This window comes from Prionailurus viverrinus, chromosome C1, assembly GCF_022837055.1.
Source record: "Prionailurus viverrinus isolate Anna chromosome C1, UM_Priviv_1.0, whole genome shotgun sequence".
NCBI classification, from domain to species: Eukaryota; Metazoa; Chordata; class Mammalia; order Carnivora; family Felidae; genus Prionailurus; species Prionailurus viverrinus.
In genome coordinates, this window is record NC_062568.1 from 47,808,484 (window position 1) to 47,825,216 (window position 16,733).

Here is a 16,733-nt window from a genome sequence, read left to right on the forward strand (position 1 = left end):
AATGTCCCCCTTCTTTAAGGTACACATCGTTGATATCAGCGATTAGTTTAAAAAAGGAAAATAACCAAGATTTTTTAAAATCTCCAAATTTGTGGTATTGTGATGGACAGAGCACAATTGTTGAGGTCAGGATAACCCCTGTTTGGATCTCACTTAGGACCTATGTGGCTTTTTTCACCCCCTACCAGGACCTGTGTGTGTGGCCTTGGGCAATTTACCTAATATCTCTGAGATTCAAGTTCCTCACCAATAAAATGGAGAAAATAAATATTTACCTCATACACTTGTGTGGGGTTTAAATGAGGTCAAGTGTCTGGCATTCTGTGGACACTCAGTGAATATTAGCTCCCTTCCCTAGTGTGGGGAAGAAAGCCAACTAAGTTCACAAGCTTTGATTATCATTGAACAAATTTTCTATTATTCTGAGGGGAATTCACAAATTTAAATTATAATACAAAGAGGGGCGCCTGGGTGGCTCAGTCGTTAAGCTTCTGACTTCAGCTCAGGTCATGATCTCACGGTTCATGGGTTCGAGCCCCACATCAGGCTCTGTGCTGACAGCTCAGAGCCCGGAGCCTGTTTCAGATTCTGTGTCTCCCTCTCTCTCTGCCCCTCCCCTGTTCATGCTCTGTCTCTCTCTGTCTCAAAAATAAATAAACATTAAAAAAATTAAAAAAAAAGAATAGTCCTCAATCTCTTGTCAAAGAAGCAAGCTTAAACACCAATCTGTCATGACCCATAGCTAGATAAACTCACAAATTTTCATCGTTAATGAGGGCAATAGATACAGATACTCAAATCTCCAGTTCTAGAAGAGACTTCAAAGAATCACAACAGTCAGACTTACCACAAAACCCAGTTTGTAACCATGGCTAATCAAATACCATGGCAGCTGTGGAGTCAGTCAAAGATAACAAAAGGATCATTTCTGTGTCATGTGAAGAAGAGGGCTCCTGTTTGATGCCAACTTTCCCTTTATTGCCAGCTGGTTAGGCGCTCTGTGGACATGGCCCACGGAGAAGGACAGGCATGATATGATTCTAACTCTTGGATCATACACAGAATGACAACTGGAAGCTAAGACTCCAGGACCCTGAATGTACTGCAACCAAGATACCAAGGTGTGGGTAATCTTTTTTGCACCCTTGACATCAAATTCATAAATGAAACCTGCTGAGATATGGCCGCCGGTCCTTTCCAAACAGGTACATGGACTCTGTAGTAATTTTCAATCCTAATTCTGCCACTTAGCTGTCTGGCTTCGGGTAAACTACTTCCTCATCTGTAAACTGGGGATTTTGCTAGTCCCCACTGTATAGGGTTGTCAGGATTGTTAACTAAGTTAATATATTTGCAGTTAAAACACTGGCTGGTCTGCAGGAAGTTATTTCATAGACTTTCTTAAATAAAAATAGTACATTTCTCACATATAGGATTAAGATATTCAGAACAATAATCTCAGATCTATGCCAAAATCTTAGTTTTCAACTAGGCAAGGAATCAGACAACCAAGTTTTTTAATGATTGAAATATTATTTCACTTATTTAAATAAAAGAATCAAATATCTAACATTATATATGAATGACATATATTTAAAAGAAATAAGGAAATATCTAAATCACATATACTATACCTCACTTATTATCTATTTAATTTAACATGCGAAGGTACAGGGTTCTACTTTTAAGTGTGATCAATTTCAAGATCAGACTTAGAAGTATTTAGTCTGTGTGTGTGTGTGTGTGTGTGTACAGTGTTTTCATATAGCTCATAACATTTCTATCCTGCAATCAATTAGTTAAGAATATGATTGACTATTGTGAACACATTATCTACATTGCGTTATTTTCAAGTTAATGAAAATCCGATTTTACAAAGTTGGCTGTGCAAAGTCAAGTCACTGACTAAACAACCTTTGTATAAAGAAACAAGATTATGATGTGGTCTTAACTTAAATAATCACATTTGTGGTCCTCATTCTTTTTGTTTGCTTGTTTTTAAAGTGTTTTATGTATTTTGAGAGAGATAGAGAAAGCAGGGGAGGGGCAGAGAGAGAGAGAGAGAGAGGGAGAGAAAGAATTCTAAGCAGGCTCCATGCTGTTGGCGTGGAGCCTGACATGGGGCTCAATCCCACGAACCATGAGACCTGAGCCAAAATCAAGAGTTGGATGCTCAACCGACTGAGCCACCCAGGTGTCCCATGATTGTGGCCTTCAATTTTTTTTTCTTTTACATTTTGTTTTTGTGACAAGGTGCATGTCCTTCATTCATTAAAAATATTGTAAGAGGATTTAGGGACTCTCATAATTTACATTAGAACTTCCAGCATGTCTTGTACATGTACACTTCAAAATTCTTCACTCTGGTTTGCAATTAGGAATACTGCAGAGCTGTTAAGTGGCTCCAGTTTTTCTCCTCTGTGAGTGAGTGTCATATTTCTATTGACAGGCCTACCGGTGGATATTTGAACATATATATTTAAAGCATCATGGGGTATTTTTTGTGGTTTTTCAATATCATATTTGAAGTTAGACAAGAAATTTTTAAATATATAATTATAACCTAATAACCAATTGAACAATAAAAACAAGATAACATTAAGAAACAAAACAGATGAACACAGGAGAAGGCAAAGAAAAATAAAATAAGATGCAAACAGAGAGGGAGACAAACTCTTAAATACAGAGAACAAACTGAAGGTTGCTGGAGGGGAGTTGGGTGGGGGATGGGCTAAATGCATAATGGGCATTAAGGAGGGCTCTTGTTGTGATGAACACTGGGTATTATATGTAAGTGATGAATCACTAAATTCTACTCCTGAAACCAAAGTTACACTGTATGTTAACTAACTTGAATTGAAGTAAAATCTTGGAAGAAAAAAAAGCAAGATATCAAATCAATGATTATTTTCCTTATGTGGGGGGTACAGATTCTACTCTCAAAAAATGTGTTGGGTTATTTTTCTATCTCCTCCAATAAGAAATGCTTCCTGGGAACTATGACCCTCAGCTTGGATAACACATTATTCATTAACACACACACACACACACACACACACACACACACACACACAGCATCCTACCTATTTCCTTCTTGAGCTGGCATTTTTTGCATAAGTTGAAAATGGTTCTTTAGCCATCAAAACAGTGTAATATTGGATTCAAGCAGGAATTGAAATCAAAGCCCTTGGGGTGCCTGTGTGGCTCAGTCTGTTAAGCGTCCAACTTGAGCTCAGGTCATGATCTCGCAGTTTGTGGGTTTGAGCCCCATGGTGGGCTCTGTGCTTACAACTCAGAGCCTGGAGCCTGCTTCAGATTCTGTGTCTCCCTCTCTCTCACTCACTCACACTCACACTCCCCCACTCACACTCGCGCGCGCTCTCTCTCTCTCAAAAATAATAAAATAAACATTAAAAAAAAGAAATCAAAGCTCTCAAATGACATATTTTGGGAACCATCAAAAAGCTGACTTCATAGGTGCCTGGGTGGCTCAGTCGGTTAAGACTCAGTCAGTTAAGTATCTGACACTTGGTTTCGGCTCAGGTCATAATCTCATGGTTTGAGTTCCAGCCCCACATCGGGCTCTGTGCTGACAGCGCAGAGCCTACTTGACATTCTCTCTCTCCGTCCCTCCGCTGCTCACTCTCTCTGTCTCTCTCTCTCAAAAATTAATAAGTAAATTTTTTAAAAAAGCTGATTTCATCGTTCAAATAGGGATCACCAGGAGTCATGTGTACACAATGTACATATACAGGCATGGCCATATGCAAGGATAGGATTTTTGCACCTAAATTAGTCATTCACAGCTGAAGACCAAGATCAAACTTTTGTTTAAAGCTAAGGCATGGGATACAATCTGCTTTAGTATAATAAATAACACAATAATAACTGCTTCATCGTAAGAAAATCCTGGAAAAAATTGCACATAAATAGCATTTTTGATAATCAAAACTGTTGCAATAATCCAGGAGAAATTGGATGAGGCCTGAACTTCTGTAATTGTATTGCTATCAAAGAGAAGGGGACATTTTTGAGACACAGGTGTTAGAATGCACAGGTTCTGGTGGTCCAGTGGATGTAGGAAGGAGGGAGGAATGAAAATAATGGTCTAGTTTCAAGTCTGAGTGTATGGGTGGGTAATTGTACTATCTGTTGAGATCAGGAGCACAGGAAAGGAAGCTGATGTCGAGCTTGGAAAGAGGGAGAAGCCTGAAAAGATGAGTGTATTTGGGATATGTTTGAGGTATACATGAAACATCCAAATGAGGATGTCCAGTAAACAGTATGTCATTGAAACAATAAGGAGCTACACTGAAAGCAGAAATTTGGAAGTATTGCAACATAGGCAATCATTGAAGCCATGAGTGTGTATCAGATCACTCCAGAAGATAACGTAGAGCAAGAAGAGGGAAAAGCATAGGTAAATGGTTTGCTATACCATTAAAATGGTCACTAAGAGGTATGGCTTCATTGAAACATCGAAATATTGAAAATATATGCTATGATAGCATTGAGTGATATTGTTTAGCAATAATACTGTAAAGCTGGGCAAGGCTGTAAATTAATTTTGCTTTCTAACCTCTTCGACATCCTTTTGTTACCCAAGTGTGGTTTGCTCAAGTTACCACACGTAACTCCCGGGGCTGTTGAGGCCGGCTGGTTTCACTTTATGCCACACAAACAAGCATGTGGCATGAGGTTGAATCCTCCTAGCCACACATCTTATTTATTTGTGTTTTAAAAAATATAGACTTACAACTAAGGAATTTAATTAGAATTATAAAAATCTTCTAATTTCTCATAGATAAGTTACTTGTGCAAACGACTGATATCATACATATTTCACAACTGCCCATTTTCAACTTCCTCTCCAGTTTTTTTCCACATCAGCCTAAAAGAAAAGAAATAAGTGATTTGAGTTTTTGCTTTTTTCCCCCAAGCTTTGTTTCTTTCTCTCTTCAGAGTCCAACACCTCACTAATCCCAAGATCTTTGTCAGATCCTAACAGAAAGGACATTCTATAATTTTTAAACTCTATGTTGAACTTTACTAAAGAAGCAGGATTCCATGTATGTCTTGTGAATTAATGTTAAACGAAATCAATGTGCACAAACAAAATAATCCCAGGTTGTATGTGTTACTACACACGATTCTTAACCTGGCTTCCAAGACCGTTAGCATTCTAATAGCTGCTATGTACTCCTATGAGATTGGTCCATTTTCTTTAAGTAAAATTAAAAAAAAATTTTTTTAATGTTTATTTATTTTTGAGAGATAGAGTGCACACAGGGAAGGGGAAGAGAGAGAGGGAGACACAGAATCTGAAGCAGGCTCCAAGCTCTGAGCTGTCAGCACAGAGCCCGACGTGGACTTGAACTCACAAACCATGAGATCATGACCTGAGTCAAAGTCAGATTCCTAACCAACTGAGTCACCCAGGTACCCTGAAATTTTTTAATAGGTCAAGAAATCTGAGTTACCTCATAATATCAAATATATGAATCATTTCTATTCCTGTCATAGAAACCAGGGTTCCAAATTAATTTTTTAAATTATCTTTTAAGTCTGATGACCTTATGAAAATACTTACCTGCATGTCAATTTTACACACACAAAATTCATCTTCATTTATGTTTTTATACATTATAAATTTCCCTATTGGAAAGTCATTGAATCTTCCTTCTCAGCTACAATATCACTAACTTCTATAACTTAAAATGTCTATAAATGTCTATTAGAAAGTCAGATTGTTTCCAAAGAAAGGCTGTAATGAGGGCATAATGCTCACTCTGACAGTGTGAATATGACACATTTCTGTGATCTTTGGTACCGTGAGGTATTTTTACTTCCCCTTCATCTTAAAAAAAAATGACATGTACTCTCAGAATATTTAAGGCAGGAACTAACTCTGATAGTTTTAGGTTGCCTGTGGGATTAAGGAGTGTTTTCCTGGCTGTTTTCCAAAAAAAAGTATAAAGCTAGGTGGAATATTTCAGGAATTGTCATTTGTTAATAGAGTAATATTCAGACTTAGAAAAATGGTGGGGAAACTAATACTTCGGTGTGATCCCCCAAAAAGAATCTAACTGCTTCCTCATGATCAAGTGAATTTTCTTAAAATGGAAACGAGAAAAGCACCATCACCTATCCTCTATATACTCCTACTGGTTTGAATGGCGTTCACGAGCATCACCTTTTTGGAAGGGAATGATGTGTGCCTAGAGGAATATTGGAGAATGCTGTGGTGGGTCTGAAGTTCCAGTACTTGCAATCAGGCCAAATCAAAGAGAATGTTTTCTCTGCCCTATGTGTAAAATAATAAAAATTATTTGAACATATTTCCTTCCTCTTTACCTTAATCTTGAATATTGATGGGCTAATCTGTCATCAACACTCAGCTTCTAGGTTACCACAGGACTGTTTGTACTGTATCCGCTGTACTGTACTTTAGCAGTCTGCTTGTCAACCTTCCTTTGGACTCGGAGCCCCTCAGGGATAAGAATGGATGCAGAATGAATGAATGTTCATCTATATAAACTCAGCATCCGAAAAGGTATCCGGCTCATCACAGGCAATAATAGTAAGTGTTTGCAGATAAATGTACCAGATAGACTAAATGGATCATGGCGATATTAATTTAGAAAGAGAATGGGGAGGCAGTATGAAGTTGTTAGAGCATAGCTTCTGGCACGTCAACTATAGGTTTAGCTCCCAAATCCATCATTTACTAGCCATATAAATGGGGAAATTGTTTAGCTTTCCTGAACATCAGTTTTCTTTCTCTAAGAAGGGAATAGTAATGCCTGTCTTTGAGGATTATACGAGGATTAAATAAGAAAATGTATATAAAGCAGTTATCACTGAATATGGCTCAGAGTAAAGCTTTCAATAAATGATGACACAAACAAAATGAGTTTAAATAAACAAATATCTCTAAAAGGAGTATTTTTTCTTATTCATTGTTAAAAAGGAACTGGACTTTTGGTTTAAAATAATCAACCGAATGCCTATATTTATCTCACCTCTCTCCTGTGAACCCATTTCAATGACAGTAAAAACTGACAAAAAGAATAAATCTGTGACAGTGTTAAAAATAAAACCTCAAGAGAATTAAAAACAAAACTAGCCACAGTGGGAGAAAATATTTTCAAAGGACACTATATCTGATGAAGAACTGTTATCCAAAGTAAACAACTCTCAAATTCAACTAGAAGAAAATGAAGAAGCCAATTGAAGAATGATATAAACCTGAATGGACACCTCACCAAAGAAGATACATAGCCGGCATATTCAACATGACAGGTCACTAGGTAATGTCAAATTAAAACAATGAGATACCACTACATAACTATTATGATGGCAAAACCCAAAACACTGACAACACTAAATGTTGGCAAGCATATGGTTCAATTCAAACTCTCAGTCATTGATTGTGGGAATGAAAAATGATACAACTGCTTTGGAAGACAGTTCGGCCCTTTCTTACAAAACAGAACATGCTATTACCATGTAATCGAGCAATCCTGTTCCTTAGTATTTACCCAAATGAACTTAAAATTTGTCTCCACACAAAAATTTGCACATACACATGGATGTTTATAAAACTTTATTTATAATTGCTAAAACCTGGGAGCAACCAAGATGTCCTTTCGTAGGTGAGCGAATAAACTGTGGTAAATCCAGATAATAGAATATTATTCACTGATGAAGCGAAATAAGCAATTGAGCATGGAGGAAACTTAGAAGCCAATTTGAAAAGACTACATATTATATAATTCTAACTATAACACAGTCTGGAAACGGTAAAACTATGGAGACGATGAAAAGATTAATAGTTGCCAGGGATTAGGGAGAAAGGAGAGATGAATAGTCAGAGCACAGATGATTTTCAGGGCAATGAAATTAATCTGTATGATATTACAATGGCAGATACATATCATTATACATTTGTCAAAATCCAATAAATTATACAATGTCAAGAGTGAACCCTAAGGTAAACTATGGGCGTTAGATGTATTAGGTGGGTTCATCAATTATAACAAATTGATTCTTCACTGTGGTGAAGAATGTTGATAGTGAGGTGAGGGAGTTTGTATGTGTATGCATGTGTAGTAGGGACATGGAACTCTGTGTAATTTCCACTCAATATTGTTGGGAAGCTGAAATTGCTCTAGAAAATGAAATTAAACAAAAAAGAAAACATATTTTCTTATATTTAATTAAAATATAAATACATGTGTTATTTTCTTCAAAAGCAAAACAAAAAATCCTGGTTATTCACATGCAACGTTATTTGCTACATTATTGCTTGCTATTTTAACTTCATTAAATAATCAGTTATCATGTGATGATATTGAGGGCATCACTTCTAAATGTTGGACATTCTATAATTACTGGTTTCTTAAGAAGTATCTTCATTGATTTCTAAATATTTCATCACATCCCCTTTCCTCTTAGGGTAAAGTATTTTGGAGTTCTCTCTCGTATTTTGAGGTAGCACAACTTCAAATACACACAGCTAAGTGATAAATATTTTTATAGGTATAAAACATACTGGATATTAAACTTTTATTAGTTCATATCCCCTGCAGGATAGAAACAGGAGTCTTATAAATCAATACATGTTAGTTAATGGTTTTCTTCTGTAAACCGCTACCTGCCTTAAGTTCCTATTTTATGGTTAAACACAAGCAAAATACCTCAGACATGATTCAGAAGTATCAATGTATCACTGCAGATCTGTAGAAATTAATTTATAGATTAACATGAATCATTTTTATTTCCATGGAAAAGCAATTAACCACTAATAGTAACCTAGTTTAAACCTTAGTCATTAGATCATTTGTTCTCTTCATTGCTATGGCTGACTCAAGATGGAAATTAAAATATTGATTTAATTTTTACTTCTTATCCTAAGTGTCTGGACACATATTTACAGCCCGAAGTGGTACCGGATTTGAATCCTATAATTAAAATGTGTCCTCATGAAAATTTCCAAAGCAGTTTCGTGTAACAAAAATATGACACAGAAGCACAAATAGAGAAAGATCATGCATGAGAACAAGATAAAAAAGAAATTTGCAAATTTTTTTCTTGTATTTCTCCAAGCCAAGTAAACACACATGCATGCACACGTGCACACACACACACACACACACACACACACACAGCAAAAATTAACATTACATAAAATAGAGATTAAAATGGGAAAAGATGCATTCTTTCAAATAATACGTGGCACACACCTTTCTAAAGCATTGATTTGCTGTGACATTCTAGGTTTCTTTATTCTGGTTTGCTAAATTTTCATGAGACAAGGGAGGCACAAGTGATGATTACCAAGGTGGACAGGAGAATGAGGGGTTGATATTAAAGTGCATAGATGGGGATGGAGCGAGTATTTTAGATTAATCGTAGTTTACAGGAAGGAAGAAAAAATTGGAATAAAAGTCTTCTCTTACTTTTTGGTTCCACAGAATTCACATTTCTGTTGCATTATGGCTTGAAATATGTATGAAATACAGAATGTTTATAATCCTATCTAGATCTATTGTCTATGCTCAGATTATCTACAATGACAGATCAAGTAATTATATCAAAGTCTGAATAAATTACCTAAAAATATATAATGGCTATTCTCTGGTTCTTTAAGAGCGTGGTTTTGTCTACGTAACATCTCTCTGTCTCTCTCTCTCTTTTATTTTTTTTAACTCTATTCCAAGTTCATCCACAGCAATTCTGCTCAGTTGTATCATTTGGATTCATGTACCACCAACCTGCGCACCCACTCTTTCCCTGGCCTCAGTGGAGTTCCTCACCGAGCTCAAATGCTACTTTCCCTTGACCATGGTGATTTGTTCAGTGGTGAGGAATGTAACCAAAGGCAATTCTTCCCAAGAGTTTTGTCAGGGATACCTGCAAAGATATTGTATGATTTCAGAAATATACGAGCAGCATATAAAGAACTGGTAAGTTGTTTGGAAGGATATAAAGGCAAACTTAAATACATGGAAAAGCATACCATATTTCTGTAAAGGGCAGGAAGACAAAAATTGATAAAATATTCTCTACAAATTAATCTATACATATTATTAATTGTAACCAAAATTTAAGAAAAAATAGTAAGAGAATATTGTTTATCTGAAAGAATAAATGTATCAGAATAATTTGGATGGAACAGATGAATTAGATTTAAGTGTAAAAAAGCTGGAAAAGGACTATGACCCTCAGGTATGACTCTATTCTTAAAGGGGAAAGTGATTTGTGTTACCACAGATCTCTATATGGTGTGGTTTCCAGGAATGCATTTTGGACATAAATAAGGACTGGTTGTACTATTCCAGGATGTGACAATGGAATAAACCAACATTTGAGTGAACACTAAAATGCACCCAGAAATCAACTACTGTATAAGGTACAAGACAAATAATGATTCTAATGAAACTTGAGGAACACCACTAAATGAAATTTAATATATTGCTCCCTAACTTATCTTTTTTTAATGACTCTATATGGGGCTAATTGTTTTCCTCAAACCTGTGACAAAAAGAATTGGAGGGAACAGGAAAAGCAAGAACAATCTGGCTCTCAGTGAATTCTCAATAAATAATTGTTGAACTGTAAAAACAAACAAACAAACAAACAAACAAACAAATAAATAGGGGCGCCTGGGTGGCTCAGTCAGTTAAGCGTCCGACTTTGGCTCAGGTCATGATCTCACAGTTCATGAGTTCGAGCCCCACATCGGGCTCTGTGCTGACAGCTCAGAGACTGGAGCCTGCCTCAGATTCTGTGTCTCCCTCTCTATCTGCTCCTCCTCCACTCACACACTCTCTGTCTCTGTCTCTGTCTCTCAAAAATAAACATTAAAATTTTTTTAAATAAATAAACAAAATTGAAAAAACTTTGGCTAGATTCACTAGTAAAAAACAAGGACTCAAACACATAAAATCAGAAATTAAAGAGGAGACATTACAATTGATACCACAGAAAAACAAAGGATCACAAGAAACTATTATGAAAATTTATATGCCAACAAACTGAATAATCTAGAAGATGTGGATAAATTTCTATAAACATACTACCTTCCTAGACTGAATCATTAAGAAATAGAAAATCTGAGCAGACTACTAGTAATGGAACTGAATGTAATTTAAAAACAAACAGAAGTCCAATACCAGAAGCCTTCACTGATAAATTCTACCAAATATTCAAAGAAGAAAGATGAGTCTTCAAACTCTTCCAAAACATGTAAAAGGAAATACTTTCAAACTCATTTTATGAAGCCAGCATTGTCCTGATACCAAAACCATACAAGGATACCACCAGAACAGAAAATTACATGGCAATATCCCCGGTGAACATAGATTCAAAAATCCTCAACAAAATTTTAGCAAACCAAATTCAACAATACATTAAAAGGATCATACACAATGATCAAGTGGGTTTATTCCAGGGAGGTAAGAATGGTTCAACATCCAAAAATCAATGTGATACACCCCATTAACCAAAGGAAGGGGGAAAATTATATGATCGTCACAATAGGTACAGAAACAGCATTTGACAAAATTCAAAATCAATTTATGGTAAAAAAAAATTTCAACAAAATAGCTATAGGAGGAATGTAACTTAACCTATTAATGTTATATATGACAAGCCCACAGCTAACATCATAGTCAAGGGTGAAAAGCTAAAAGATTTTTTTCTAAGATCAGGAATAAGACAAGGATGTCCACTCTCTCCACTTTTATTCAACATAGTATTGGAAGTCCAGGCCAGGGCAGATAGGCAAGAAAAAGAAATAAAAGACATTCAAATTGATAAGAAAGAAGTAAAACTGTCACTATTTGCATATGACATGATAATATATATAGAAAACTAAAGACTCCCCTGAAGAAACTGTTAGAACTAAGGAATTCAGTAAAGCTGCAGTATACAAAATCAATATACAGAAATATGTTCCATTTCTATTCACTAAAAACTATCAGGAAGTGAAAATTCCATTTACAATAGCATGAAAAAGAATAAAATACCTAGAAGCAAATTTAATCAAGGAGATTAAAGACCTGTACTCTGAAAACTATAGCACATTGATAAAGAAATTGAAGAAGACACAAATAAAGAGATACTCTGTACTCATGGGTTGGAAGGATTAATGTTGTTAAAATGTCCATACTACCCAAAGCAATCTACAGAATCAAGGCAATCCTTACCAAAAATCCAATGATATTTTTCACAGAAATAGGACAAATAATTCTAAAATATGTATGCGACCTCAAAAGACCCCAAATAGCTGAAGAAATCTTTAGGAACAAGAACAAACCTAGAGGCATCATGTTCCCTGATTTCAAAACCTATCAAAAAGCTATAGTATTCAAAAGAGTATGGTACTGGCATAAAAACAGACACTTAGATCATGGAATAGACTAGAGAGCCCAGAAATAAATCTGTGAATAGATGGTGAATTCATTTATGACAAATGAGACAAGAATATACAATGAGGCAAGAACAGTCTTTTCTATAAATACTATTGGAAAAACTGAACGGTTACATGCAAAAGAATGAAACTATATCACTATCTTAAACCACATGCAAAAATTAACTTAAAATGGATTAAAGATTTGAGCGTAAGACTTGAAACCATAAAACTCATAGAAGAAAACATAGGCAATAAGCTCCCTACATTAGTCTTGGTGGTGATTTTTTGGATTTGGCATCAAAAGCAAAGGCAGTAAAAGCAGAAAGGAATAAATGGAGCTACATCAACTAAAAGGCTCTGCAGAGCAAAGGAAATCATCAACAAAATGAAAAGGCAACCTATCAAATGAAAGAATATATTTGTGAATCATGTATCTGATAAGGGGTTAGTAACCAAAATATATAAAGAACTCATATCACTCAATAGCAAAGAAAAAATAAAATTTTTTAAAAGTGTGCAATGAATCTGAATAACTATTCTTCCAAGAAAATATACAGATGACTGACATGTACATGAAAATACCCTTAGCATCACAAATTATCAAGAAAATGCAAACCAAAGCTAAAATGGGATATCACTTCACATCTGTTAAGATAGGTATTATTAGAAGGACAAGAGATAATAAATGCTGGCGAGGATGTAACTATTGGTAGGAATATAAATGGGTGCACTCACTATGGAAAACAGTGTGGAAGTTTCTCAAAAAATTAAAAATAGAACTACCATATGATCCAGCAATTGCACTTCTGGGTATTTAGTCAAAGAAAGCAGAAACACTAACATGAAAAGATCTATGCAGCCCATTTCACTGCAGCATTATTTACAATAGCCAAAGTAGGGAAACAACCTAAGTATCCATCAGGAAATGAATGGATACATAAAATGTAGTATATACGATTGACCCTTCGACAATAGGTTTGAACTACACAAGTTCACTTATACACAATTTTTTAAAATAAATATAGTACAGTTCTGTGAATTTATTTTTTCTTTCTTATGATTTTCTTAACATTTTCTTTTCTGTAGATTACTTTGTTGTAAGAATAAGGTACATAATAATGTAACATGCAAAATACGTATTAAGCAACTATTTGTGTTACCAGAAAGCTTCCAGTCAAGTAGGTTATTAGTAGTTAAATTTGGAGGGAGTCAAAAGTTATACTTGGTATTTCATCTGCATGAGGGATCAGCACCCCTAACTCCTGCTTTATTAACTGTAGATACAAAGGAATATCATTCAGTCATTTAAAAAGAAGGAAATTTTGCCATTTGCAACAATGTGCATAATCTTGAGGGTATTATGCTAACTGAAATAAATCAGACGTAGAAGAACAAATACGGTATGATCTCACTTTTAGGTGGAATCTGAAAAAAAAACAAGAAGAAACAAGTCCATAGATACAAAGAACAGATTGGTGGTTGCCAGGGGTTGGGGGGCAAGGAGTGGGTGAAATGAATGAAGGGAATCAAAAGGTATGAACTTCCAGTTAGAAGATCAATGAGTCACAAAGATGTAATATACAGCATCGTGACTATAGTTAATAATACTGTATTGCATATTTGAAAGTTGCTAAAAGAGTGGATCTTAAAAGTTCTCGTCACAAGAAAAAAAATTCAGTAACTATGTATGGTGACAGATATTAACTAGACTTACTGTGGTGAGCAATTCACAATATATACAAATATCAAATCAGTATTTTGTAAAGTTGGAACTAATATAGTATTGTATGTGAATTATACCTCAATAAAAAAAAGAGGGATTTGGTTAACAAATGAAGACATAATAATAAAATGAATGCTAAATATCCATTAAAACATATACAGAGATCTATATGATTTTGTATGAAAAGAAATTTCCGCCATATTGCAGGATAAAAGATTTTAATTACAAAATGTTATAAAAAATATGCAATATTAATTGTAATTCAGCTTCCATCTACTGAGTGCTTATCACATGCCAGGCACTAAATTACACACCAAGTGCCATGTATGCAAAAACACACATGTGCAAACACGTACTCATGTATACATGCGTATATATGCATCAAACTTTTATTACCTTTGTGGAATGAGATTTCTGGAGCAAAGAGTGGGGGGCAGGGAGAGGATTGAAAGATAGAGGCCCAAGAAGGCTCAGTTTCCCTTTCCTACACAGAGCAGTATTTGCTTCAATTATTTTTATCATGGACATGTATTTGCTTTATTATCAGGAGAAAAATCAAAGATGCTTTCATTTTGAGAGAAAAAGAAATATATGATATTTTGTTCATTCTTAGAAAAATTTTCAGAAAGATCAGCTGCAATTTTTGTATAATTTTTATAAAAAATAATTTTTATAATCTTTATAAAATATGATTATTTTATAAAAATATAAATATATATAATATAAGCTATATTTTATAAAATATAACTTTTATAAACTTTTCATACTTTTTATTAAAAAGTATAATTTTTGTACAATTTTGTATAATTTTTGCTGTATAATTTACTTTCCTAAATATGGTATCTTATTCATATTTGCATCTCATATAGTTTCTTCACATGAACAATTATTAATAAATGGTGGCTCAACTGAATGACAATTTACTTTTATTAGAACGTCTTGGGAATAACAAGGTTTTATAGATTGGTCCTATTAATTAAGAAATTAATGCTATAAAATATTCAGTTTTTAAAAATATGTATTTCTCAGGGGCACCTAGATGGTTCAGTCAGTTAAGTATCCAACTCTTGATTTTGGCTCAGGTCATGATCTCATGGTTCAAGGGTTCAAGCCCCACACTGGGCTCTGTGATGACAGCAGGGAGCCTGCTTGGGATTCTCTGTCTCCCTGTCTCTGCCCCACTCACACACTCTGTCTCTCTCTCAAAAATAAATAAACTTTAAAAAGTAAAAATTAAAAAATATGTATTTCTCCATAATATACTTATTTAAAATAATAAACAAAAGTACAATTTCAGTTTTTATGATTAATGTTGCTCTTTGGGTATTTAATATTTTCTTTTTGTTGTTTATTTATTTATTTTGGAACAGAGAGAGAGAGAGAGAGAGAGAGAGAGAGAGAGAGAGAGAGAAAGTGCAAGCAGGGGAAGGGGCAGAGAGAGACAGAATCCCAATCAGGCTCCTCACTGTCAGCACAGAGCCCTATACATGGGGTTTTACCTCAGAAACCATGAGATCATGACCTGAGCCAAAACCAATAGTCTGATGCTTAACCAAATGAGCTACCCAGGCACCCCTGGATATTTAATATTTTCAAACACAAACATAGTTTATTCTGTTCCCTTTGGTAAAGAAAAATTCAAGTAAATTTATTAACTACATATTATAAACAAACATATGTATGCACACACATATTCTGGATATCTTTAACATATATATTCTGAAACTGATATGGTCTAAGATAAGAAAAATCATTTGTTTTACAAGAATTACTCCAGCAAATAGCATCTTATGCCATCACTCCTACAATCCCTTTTTAGGATATATTTGGGCTCAAAAGCACATGATTAAAATATCTTGTCATATAATAAAACACTTTGACTCAAGGGGCAGAATTATCCACCCAGATTTAAAATAAGGAGAATGACAAAAAGGGGTCTTAAATTCAATTTTAAAATTCATAAAGGGTCACTGCCACAAGAAACATTTATCACTGAAGGTTTTACATTCTGCATTGCTGTATTGCTACCTTTTTGTGCCACTTATCTTATGAAATATGACCGCATCAACTCTGAGGGAGATTATCCCATTCAATCAAATGAAACCAAATAACCTGAAAAGTTCTCACCTCTGTGGGTTGGAGGATTTTTTCCCCAACAGTCAGGTGGCTATGTGTCAAGGATCCTCTTGATTAAGGTGTTCCATATCTTTGGAAAAGAAATTCTAAAAGCCAAATAGCATTGCACTAAAGTCACATGTGGAAGTATGTGGATTTGAAAATCACAAATACAAAAGATTGAAAGATTCATTATTTGACACCAAGTCACCCTCCTGAATATGATGCCCTCACTGTGAAAGTGTGTGTTAAACAATAAATGGTAATGTTTCCGTATAAATCCCTGCACTCTTTTCCAGGAATACACTGCTGAAACGATTTTGACTGAGTATTCAAGGATATGGGGCAGCTGGTCTACAGAAGGACTGTCTTTCACAAGAATATATTGTACCTTTTTGCTACAAGATATGTCTCAACTTCAAAATCAGACTTTAAAAATTGCCATTTTGACTCAGAATTCATATATTAAGTAATTAT